Genomic DNA, 11,419 nt, shown 5'->3' on the forward strand with positions numbered 1-11,419 from the left:
AGAAAGTGGAAAAAACTTTTTCCGGACCTAAGTTTGCATTCGCTGAACAGACGACGTTACAACAACAAGAGGAAGGCAGAAGGGCAGAATTCCCCTCTGCCAAGCATCTAAGAGGCGCTTGGTGTTCCTACGTCCCCCAAGGGAAGACACAGAAGTGCTGCGTTCTGGAGAAATGAGGACATTATTCACACGCTCCGGGTTGAAAAATAAGCTTAATGGGCTCCCAGGCTCCTGCAAAGCCACCAGGCATCGCGCTGAGGGTCAGGCTACCTCCCAGGACCGAGTTGCCGGGATGCACAGAACCCCGGAGTCCGGGTCTGGCGGGGCACCTGTCTGAGCCGGACTGCAGGCGCCCAGCTAATCCCCGCTCCCCCACGCTTCTGTGCGCTTGCGTGTGTGCCTGAGAGCGAAGCGCGCTTCCAGTTAACTTCGAAAGGTGCTTTACAGAAAGGGTGAGACACGCCTTATGGGGACACCAGGCGGGGGCGAGCCGGAGCCGGGATGAGGAGTCTCTCTCCGTCCCGCGGGGAAGGCTGGAAGCCTGGGTCCACGTGGAATCAGAGCCGAGACGCAAGTCGCCTGCGTCTCGCTGGCGCAGAACTCCTGGCTCGTGCCCCCAACCGGGGACCCACGCAGGTTCCTCCTGCAACCGATGCGGAGCAAAGACGTCGCTTACCTTGACTGACCATTAACACCAGCTGCAGCGGCGTGCCGCCTGTCCGTCCTGGCCGCATCCTGAGCCCGTCGCCCTGGCGCTGGAGTTGCTGTGGGTTTGCGCGGTGATCCAAGGACACGGAGACTCTCCAGAAGCCGTCCCGAGGGCTTCTCTCCCGCTCCCGGGCGTGAGCCGGGAAAAGTTGCCCGGCAGCTCCAGGGGCGCCAAGGCCCGCCCCTTAGCCTCGGCACACACCAGACCTGCCCCGGCCGGCCCCGCCCTCCCTCTCCGCCCAGCGAGCCACACCTGGCTCCTCCACACCCCCGGAAGCCTCACCTACACCCCCACACACCATCCCAGCCCCGAGATCCAGGAAGCCGCGGGGATGGGGACCGCGTGCCTGGGGGCCCTTCCTGCCTGCACAGCAGAAGGCGAAAGTCAGGCAGTCATCTACCCCGCCCCCCGACAGTCTGACGTAAGCCCGGGGGAGACCCCGGGTCCCGGAGAGACCCTGGCCCTCGTGCAGGCCTTCCGGCTCCTGGCAGGGGTAGGAGGGCTGGGAGGAAGCCATGAGTCTCAGTCACAGTTCTCGGGGGCTGCGCGGTGCCTGCCTTCCTGCCTTTCCCAAGTGGGTGGAGAAACGGACAAAAATAAGCGCAGAATGACCAGGTTAGAAACTAACCCGACAGGAAAGAAGATCTGCCCACAAGTTATGATTATCCCGAAGTGATATTTAAGCAAGAGCTGCTCCAAAAGCCGGGGGGGGGGGGGGAGCGGGGGGCGGGGGGGGGGGGTGTTGTGTGTGTTAAAATTCTCATTCCTTCCTCTCCAAGATAATAAGCAGCTGATTTCATTGTTAACTTGAAGGGATTTACTTAAAGACACAAAGACCAGTGAGAGCCCCAGTATGAACTCGTGATGCTTCCTGTTTGCATTACATTGTGAGTATTTTCTTCCATTATTTCAGGCCCAGGTCTGGAAAGAGAACATTCCATAACTACTGAGATTTTTACTTCCCAACCTAAGAAATAGGATAATCACTTTTCTTTAAATCTGGATTTTCCTCTGAAAGTTTGCCCACAAATTCCCAGCACGTTGCTGAAGCCAGGATCCTTCCAGTAATCAAATATTTTAATAAACTAAATGTAAGGAGTTACTAGTCTAATCATTATTATTAGCACCATTCTAAACCTTTATGAAGCAGGTAACTATGAGAAGGAGCTTCCCTTGTGGCTCAGACAGTAAAGAATCCGCCTGCAGTGCAGGAGACCCAGGTTCGATCTCTGGGTGGGGAAGATCCCCTGGAGAAGGGAATGGCTACCCACTCCAGTATTCATGGCAATAGTCCATGAGGTTGCACAAAAAGACATTTGCCCCTTGGAAGGAAAGCTATGACAAACTGAGACAGCATATTGAAAAGCAGAGACATTACTTTGCCGACAAAGGTCTTTCTGGGTCAAAGCTATGGTTTTTCTGGTACTCATGTAGGGATGCTCACTGGACCATAAAGACGGCTGAGCACCAGAGTTGATGCTTTGAAATTGTGGTGCTAGAGAAGACTCTTGAGAGTCCCAGGGAGATCAAGCCAGTCAGTCCTAAAAAAAAAATCAACCCTGTATATTCATTGGAAGGACTGATGCTAAAGCTGAAACTCTAGTACTTTGGCCACTTGATGGGAAGAGCCAACTCATTAGAAAAGCCCCTGGTGCTGGGAAAGACTGAGGGCAGAAGAGGGTGGCAGAGGATGAAATGGTTGGATAGCATCACTGTCTCAATGGGCATGAGTTTGAGCAAACTCTAGGAGATAATGAAAGATGGGGAAGCCTGGCATGTACCAGTACATGGGGGCACAAAGAGTCAACTGAACAACTATGAAAAGGATGGAGTGCTTGGGACACTGCCACTGGGAAGCAAAGTGGTTCAAGATGGGAAGGACTTAATTGGTAAAAATCAAATGCTCCTCTTTACCATAGCTAGGGCTGGAGTCTTGAACTTTAAAGTATTAAATTGGTGTTTATCAGGTGCTACTGCTTATAATCATGACTATAAACTCAGTACATTTGATTCAAAAATATATAACCTCTAGTTCTTCCCTGTTTTCTTATCTGTCACTAACTATACTTACTAATCCTTACAAACACTTGAAGGCATTTTTTTTCTGCCCTGTGGATGCTATTCACCTGCTTACTAAGACTGCAGTGGCACCTGAGAATACGTAGGGGGCCGTTCACTAACTCTGACACCCAATCATGATGCTTCTCACAGACTTATTGCAGGAAGTCAGCCAGGTTTCAGGGAGATGAATATCTGTCTGTTTCCTTCTGACTCACTGAAATGTGAGTAAGTGTTTGGAACAGACCCTTGTTTGGGAGGCAGTGAGTTCTCTTTGTGTGAGACAGTAGTCTGTGCTTTGTCTCAGAGTGGCTGGAGAGGAAAATGTACCTTTCTTTGCTTTTGTGCTCAGAACTAGACAAATTAACAAGCTGGCATGAGGTACAGGATAAATCAGGAGCTATATTTTTCCAGAGCAGGCAACAATTTCACATTTCAAGAAACAAAGAGCCAACTTCTGCCCCACATTAAGTTTTTTAAGAGTGTAAAGGTTTCCTGACACAAAACAGTTTGAGAACTCCCACCTTAATCATCCTAGGAACTATCCTGTCTAGGTGTAATTTTGCTAGTCACCACGTTCTGAATAGGAAATAAGACTAAGGCAGGTTTTCTGAAACTCTTTGGTCTCAGGATGCCTTGGATAAATGAACACAAAAATGTGATTAGGTATACTATGAAACGTTATTCAGCCATAAAAAGAAGGAAATTCTGCCATATGCAGTGACATGGATGATGAACTTAGAAGACTTTATGCTAAGTGAAATAAGCCAGACAAAGGCAAATACTGCATGATCTCATGTGAAACCTAAAAATGTTAACTTATTGTACAGAGTAGAATGGTGGTTACCAGGAGCTAGGATGTGGGGAATAGGGGGCGATGTTGATCAAATGGTACAAACTTTCAGTTATAACATGATTAAGTTCTGGAGACCTAATGTACATCATGGTGCCTATAGCTAATAATACTGTCTCGTATACTTGAAATTTGCTAAGAGAATAAATCTTAAGTGTTCTCACCACACACACAGAAAAAATAAATATATAAGATAATGAATATGTTAATCAGCTTGGTTGCACTTATCTCACAATGTATATGCATATCAAAACTTAATTTGTCTATTTTAAATATATAAATGTTTTAATTAATTACTCCTCAATAGAGCTAGAAAAAAATATTGAGGATCCCAAAGAACTTCTGTTTATGTGAATTATTTCTATCAGTGTTTACCATGGAAAATATTGAGACAGATATATTTTCAATATTCATATGTTAATTCATCTTAAAATAACAGTAAAACTTTACAGGTTAACATAAATAATACATTTTATGAAAAATAACTTTCCCAAAATAAAAAAATTAATGAGATGAATGATACTATTTTACATTTATGCCAGTCTTTTTAATATCTGACTTAAAAATAAACACTTGAATTCTCTTATCTGCTTCTGCATTCAGTCTGTTAGATAGTTTTCATGAAGTTATATGAATTAACCCATCATCACACAGATACATAGATGGAAATATAAAACATAATTGTGGATATTCCTCCGATACTACACCAAAATTCAACAAATGGTGTTTTGAAAAGACTAATTATGAAATCATGGGTTAAATCCCATTTCACCTGCCTTCCTTCATCAAAGTCGTTTTAAAACTTGCATGTCCTCCAAGCTGCATGTAGCCTAAATCATGTTTGCCTGAGTAGTTTTCTAGAAACGTTGAGTCAGCTGTGTCTAGTTTGAGCCGAGCTGGCTGAGAGTGGATAGGACCACCGATCCTTGAGCCAAGTGTCCTGGGTGACCTTTGAAGCTGCAGAGGTCTGTAGCTTTGTTACACCTGCACAGAACCGTGATTACTGCACATTTTTCCAATCACCTTTCCCTATGCTCCCCACACCTCAGACCGCCCTGCTTCTTCATTCGTATCCTGTAAATACCACCAGCCTTTTGCCCTCAGGGAGATGGACTTGAGATTTATTCTCTCATCTCCTTGCTTGGCTCCCTTGCAAATAAACCCATGCTGTGGTGCAAGCCTTGGCGTCTATGGGTTGGGAAAGGTGAACCTGCTTTGCTAACAGTCACAGTGTGTAACCTGAAACCATTATCAGTGAACTTTCCTACCCTAGGGCTGGTTTGTAACACAGATGAAACTTGAAATTGGTCCTTCACAGAGTATAACATGGGGGGGGGGGGGAGACAGGCAAGTAAACCACCGGCTACAGGATAGCATCCAACGAAGTGAAGTCGCTCCGTCGTGTCCAACTCTTTGCGACCCCATGGACTGTAGCTTGCTAGGCTCCTCAGTCCATGGGATTTTCCAGGCAAGAATACTGGAATGGGTTGCCATTTCCTTCTCCAGGGGATCTTCCTGACCCAGGGATCCCAGCTGGGTCTCCGACACTGCAGGCAGATTCTTTACTGTCTGAGCCACCAGGAAAATCTCTACCATCCAATAGGTACAGACAGAGAGTAGCTTAGGGTCACAGAGGGGCTCATCTGAATGAGACCTGGAGGGTCCTGGAAGATTTTCTAAGGAATACTTACACCACATTTAGAAGGACTTCACTTGGAGTCAACTGCCTCTAGTTTGGGCTGAGCTGGTTGACTGAATAGGACCACCGACACTTCAACTGGGCCTGCATGATGGTCAGTACGCAAAGAGCAAAGAGAGATGGAAGAAAGGGTAAGATGGAAAGAGAGATGGCAGACGCAAACACTGCAGATTGGTACGTGCCTGCGAGCTCAGTTGTGTCCAGCTCTTTTGTGATCCCATGCACTGTGTAGCCCACCACGTTTCTTTGTCCATGGAATTTCGCAGGCAAGAATACTGCCATGGATTGCCATTTCCTCCTCCGGGAGAACTTCCCAATCAGGGATCGAACCCACATCTTTTGCTTCTTCTGCACTGGCAGGCAGATTCTTTACCACTGCACCACCTGGGAAGCCCATAGAGATTGGTAGGTGGCAGCTTTAATAAACAAGAGAACTTGCTCATGAAGTTTTTCTTGGGCAAGATAAGTGGGTCCCTGTGCCCTCCTGCAAGGTGAAGAGTTTATACAGAGGCCTTCTTTACTGGCATTCAGTCACATGTACAGTCCACATGGTCTCAGTAACACATTACTCTCTCAAGGCTTGGAGTGGCTCCTCTTGAGGGAACAGTGGGTAAAATGTACATCCTGTGAAATTGCCAGTGTCCAGCTCTCCTAATATTTTCTCTTTTTATATAGTTTGAGGAGGTTTCTATGCATAGCACTAGCTTACCTTTAAGGTGTACACATTTCTCCAATGAGAGATCCTTGAGGACTTGTCTCATTAACTTCTTTTACTCACAGTCCTTAAAACAGGGCCCGTCATAGAGCTGATGCACAATAAAGGCTTGTACATTTGTTCAACTAATGACTAACATCTTCATTAATGTAAACCAGAGAAAAGAAGAAGTTAAGTTTATCTCTTAGAACGTGGAAAAGCTCAATGAAGGGGAAATATTATTCATATATACTTTAGGTTCTTTTAAGGAAATGCATCATGGGATGGATCCAGCCAGCTGCATGGTTCTCTAACTGTTCTGATCTTTCTGAAAAACTTGGATGTTTAAGTTAGAAATCAGCCTTTTTCTCAGAGGGGAAAAATCAGTCTTACTTAGTCTAAGTCAAAGAATAAATTAATTGAACTAATATAAGGAAGTTTCAGAGAACACAAAGACAAGAAGTACAGCCTGGTTTTAGAAGTGACTGGGAAGATAAGAACACACTCCACTTAACAGCTTTTTGGGAATTATATGAGTTCCTGGCTTTGTCTTCCTGTGTGTACCTGCATTCTTCTCTCTGTAGACTGACTTCCTCTTTAATTGTTCATCATTTCCAGTGCCCTGTAACTTAACCTGAGGCTTCCCTGGTGGCTCAGTAGTAAAGAATCCACCTACCAATGCAGGTTTGATCCCTGGGTTGAGACGATCCCCTGGAAAAGGAAATGGCAACCCACTCCAGTATTCTTGCCTGGGAAAGCCCATGGATAGAGAAGCCCTTGGACTACACAGTCCATGGGGTCACAAAAGAGTCTGATAAGACTAAACAACAGCAACAGTAACTTAGACCAGCAAGTATCATTAGCTTTCCATGGCCCATCTCTAGCCTTCATTCTATTAGACCTAAGTTTTACTCAATACAGAGTCTTTAGCTTGACACTTTCATAAGACCATTCATGATATTCTTTTTTTCTTAAAGTCCTCTGCCAATCTTTGATTCTTTAGGTAGTTGTTATTTCTTTCTGAAGCCAAGACCTCTGCTTTCTCAACCATTAGGCAATTTAACTTTTAGTGCATCCTATGAGCGACACTAACTCCTGCTTTATTTGAAGTAATTTTGTTTTTACCATTTGGATTGGAGTCAGTCCTTTTAGATGGAAACAAATTTCAAATGTTTAACATCAAAAAGTCAAACAGAGCCAATTTTGCCATTAGGATTTATCTGACTGGCAGCCCAGTGAACTTTGTTTACACATCAAAAGAATGAAATCAGTGAAGATGAGAGAGCCTCAAAAAGATTTTGAACTTAAGTTTTGCCAGGAATCTCAGTCTTAATCACTTAATCTTTTCTGCCTCTCCATCCTCTAGTATGCTATATGAGAAAGCACCAGCTATAGTCCTGCCTTATAAGACTGAAGTGAAAGTCGCTCAGTCGTGTCTGACTCTGCGGACCCATGGAGTATGCAGTCCATGGAATTCTCCAGGCCAGAATACTGGAGTGGGTAGCCTTTCCCTTCTCCAGGGGATCTTTCCAACCCAGGGATCGAACCCAGGTCTCCCACAATACAAGTGGATTCTTTACCAGCTGAGCCACCAGGGAAACCCAAGAACACTGGAGTGGGTAACCTATCCCTTCTCCAGCTGATCTTCCCAACCCAAGAATTGAACCGGGGTCTTCTGCATTGCAAGTGGATTCTTTACCAACTGAGCTATCAGGGAAGCGACTATTTGCCTCTAAGGCCATGTCTAATTTTCTCCCAGAATTTGTCTCTCTTATACATTCCTACAGTTTCTAACATTATCCTTCACCTGAATTAAGTGGAGAATCTTGCAGTAACTTCACTTTTATGCATTTACTTATACTTATTTAGCACCTACCGTGTGCAAGAGAAGGCAATGGCACCCCACTCCAGTACTCTTGCCAGGAAAATCCCATGGACGGAGGAGCCTGGTGGGCTGCAGTCCATGGGGTCTCGAAGAGTTGGACACAACTGAGCGACTTCACTTTCACTTTTCACTTTTCACTTTCATGCATTGGAGAAGGAAATGGCCACCCACTCCAGTGTTCTTGTCTGGAGAATCCCAGGGATGGGGGAGCCTGGTGGGCTGTCATCTATGGGGTCGCACAGAGTCAGACACGACTGAAGCAACTTAGCAGCAGCATGTGCAAGCTAATGGGGTCAGTACTTGGTGAGAACCAATATGTTGGCTACTTGTCCTTAGTGAGCTTGAGATCTCTTCCCAAATATTGTCCTTAAAGTCTTGCTCTAGCAGAAATTGTATGAAGCATATGAGCGGAGGATATGGAAGTGCACTCTGGTTGATGCGATTCAGCAGAATGAAAGAACATTTGGGTACATTTTCTTTAGATTCAATATGAACCGTTTTTTTGTTTGTTTTGTTTAGTCACTAAGTTGTGACTCTTTGCAACCCCATGGACTGTGTAGCCCACCAGGCTCCTCTGTTCATGGGATTTCTCAGCAAGAATACTGGAGTGGGTTACCATTTCCTTCACCAGGAGATCTTCCCAACCTAGAGATCGAACACGCATTTCTTGCATTGGCTGATGGATTCTTCACCACTGAGCCACCAGCAGAGCCTTTTATAAAGGTGGGGAGGTGGCTTACACCATCAGAAACCTCTGAATCTTAAGGTCAATTCAGATGTTTCCAGGTTTAAAGTTGAGGGGCCTGGGATGCTACAGTCCGTGGGGTCGCAAGGAGTCAGACATGACTGAGTGACTGAACTGAACTGAACTGAACACTTTTCAAGCCCTTAGAACTACGTACTTTCACAGGATACGCTAGGGTAAGGCCATTCCTTTTCTTCTTAGAGTTGCAGCCCAGAACATGTACACAGAGGTTGTAAACTGAAGCTTAGCTTGCCAGTCTCTGTGTACCAATGAGATCATACTCATGCAAATGCCCAGATGTTCTCCCCTCACCATTCTCTCTTGTACATGTAGGGCACTTCTTGAGTCCCTGGGCTGAGACTTACACACCTGTGCTCCAAGATCAGTCATGACTGCTGCTGGCCCCCACAGCTTGAAGTGGTGCCCTCCTTCCTCAGCCCTCAAGTGGGTGTAGATAGATCCCTTTCTCTTTCTGCTCTTGTGATAACTTCAGACTTCATGCTGACACATGGGCTTATGAACCTGCTTTAAAATGAGGAGGCTGCAACCTCCTCTCAGTCTGACATTGTTTAGATGGACGCCTTCCCTGAAAGGCTGGCTTTTACTCCAAAGTGTTACCTGGAGCCAGGGAGGTTCACCTGTGGCCTCCATACTTCCATCCCCCTCCCCAGAGTGCATACTCGCATCCAGGGCAGCTGAGTTTCAAGGCATTCAAACGAACTACCACATTATATTCAGAAACACTGTTTCCTCTTGACCCTTGGCTTTGCTTCTGGGTCTGACTCAGCGTTTTTTCCACTGTACTTGTTTGAAGTTTGGCTTCTGTTCTTTTCCATTCTCCGCCTTCTCCTTCCCCAACTACCTAATTCCACATGACACACATGACTAACTCTCATGACCAACGTTAGCACAAACCCCTGCCATGTATTTATATATGGAATTTTTAACTAGAAAATTATAATAGTGATTATATTTGTTTTTTCTTTGATAATCGCATGAGGTCAAATTGACATGCATGAACTGTACATATTTAACTTATATGATTGGTGGTTCAGACTGTAAAGTGTCTGCCTGTAGTTCAGGAGACCTGGGTTCGATCCCTGGAGAAGGAAATGGCAACCCACTCCAGTACTCTTGCCTGGAAAATCCCATGGATGGAAGACTCTGGTAGGCTACAGTCCATGGAATCCCAAAGAGTTGGATATGACTGAGTGACTTCACTTTCTTTCTTTCTTTTCTTTCACATATTTATACGTTGAATAAATTTTTGAATATTAAAATATTTTAAAAAGTACCCCCACAGTTATGTAGGGGTGTGTGTGTTTGTGTGTGGAGGTGGAGGGCAAGGGGGAGGCATTTGTAGGAGGCAAGCTAACTTGAGGACCCAGAGTCTGAAGCGCTAGTCTTACAGACCCACACATCTGTTTGAGCTGTGAAACATCCCAGGGAGGAACTATCCCCAGGAGATGTCAGGTGTGCAATATTAATCCAAAGAACAAGAGGTTTTTCAAGGGGGAATGTTCATTGGAGTAAAGCAAGGTGTCAGCTCTGAATCTCTGAGCGGGGCATGGGGAGACACAGTAAAAGGGTTACAGAGCAGAATGGTAAGTGGGAGTATCACCCTAGGGATAGAGTAAAAGATAGTGTCACTGATATATTTTGACTACGTTATTCCACAAGTGATGTGGTATATTGTTTCTTCATTTCAGCAAATACACGACCAGATTAGGAACCAAAAAGAGGGACTGACTGCAAGTTGGAAGCCACAGAAGGGGTTCAGAGTGGGCCACACAGAATATGCCACTTGGGCATAAATGTTATTCTGAGCCCAAAGTAACTGAGAATAAACAGACTCAAGAAAGACGCTGCCTTCCTCACTCTTTAACAGGAAGTGCAGGACAATTCTTAATCACCAGAGACAACTCTAGACTTACCAACTCAAAGAGGGCACCAGAGAAATTTAACAACAAGCCTTATTAACTAGCCCGTTTCTGTCATTCGCTTCCCTGTATATTTTCCTTTCCACAGTTTACAGCCCATGAAGGCCTAAACTACTTTTCCTTTGTCTTGTCGTCTCTCTACAACTTATTGTGCTTTGTTAAGATACTGTATATGTTCTAACCACCCTGCCTGCTGAAGAAGGTCATCCAGCAGATGTAGCCAGGAGGTCCAGCAGGTTAGTCCCTGAGCTGGACCCAGGCAGCTGGAGGATCCTCACCCCATCCACTTGGAATGTGTCTTCCGCCTACTGTTCATATGCTAGGAGCCACTTTGGGGACAAACCTTGAGAGAGTAATGAGAACCCACTGAGACCAGCTGGACTGTGTATGTGGCTGCACCTTGTTAGGGCCTCTGTATAAGCTTTCACGATTCTGGCAGGTGAGTGTGGGTACCCGCTCATCTTGTAGTGGCTGGAGAAAGCCTTGAATGGAAGTTCCCTTGCTTTTTAAATCCGCCACATACTGATCTGAAGTGACCTGCCTCTTTCTTTGGTCTCTTCTTGCCCTCCTAAATGGGTACCAGTTTGTGAACCAACATCTTTGAGTTATTCATCACTCAGTTTCCCATATATATGCTCCATGTACACATTTGTAACTTCTGCTTGTTTTTTTTTTTTTTTTCTTGTTGTCTTCTCTTTTGTCAGCCGAATTCACAGGGCCCCAGACTGTGAACCCTAAGGGTACAGGGGGAAGTAACCTCCTCCATCCTAGCACCACGCGATCCTGCATGCTCAGTCATGTCTGACTCTTTGCCACTCCATGGACTGTAGCCCAAC

The sequence above is a fragment of the Capricornis sumatraensis genome, chromosome 18, assembly GCF_032405125.1.
Source record: "Capricornis sumatraensis isolate serow.1 chromosome 18, serow.2, whole genome shotgun sequence".
NCBI lineage: Eukaryota > Metazoa > Chordata > Mammalia > Artiodactyla > Bovidae > Capricornis > Capricornis sumatraensis.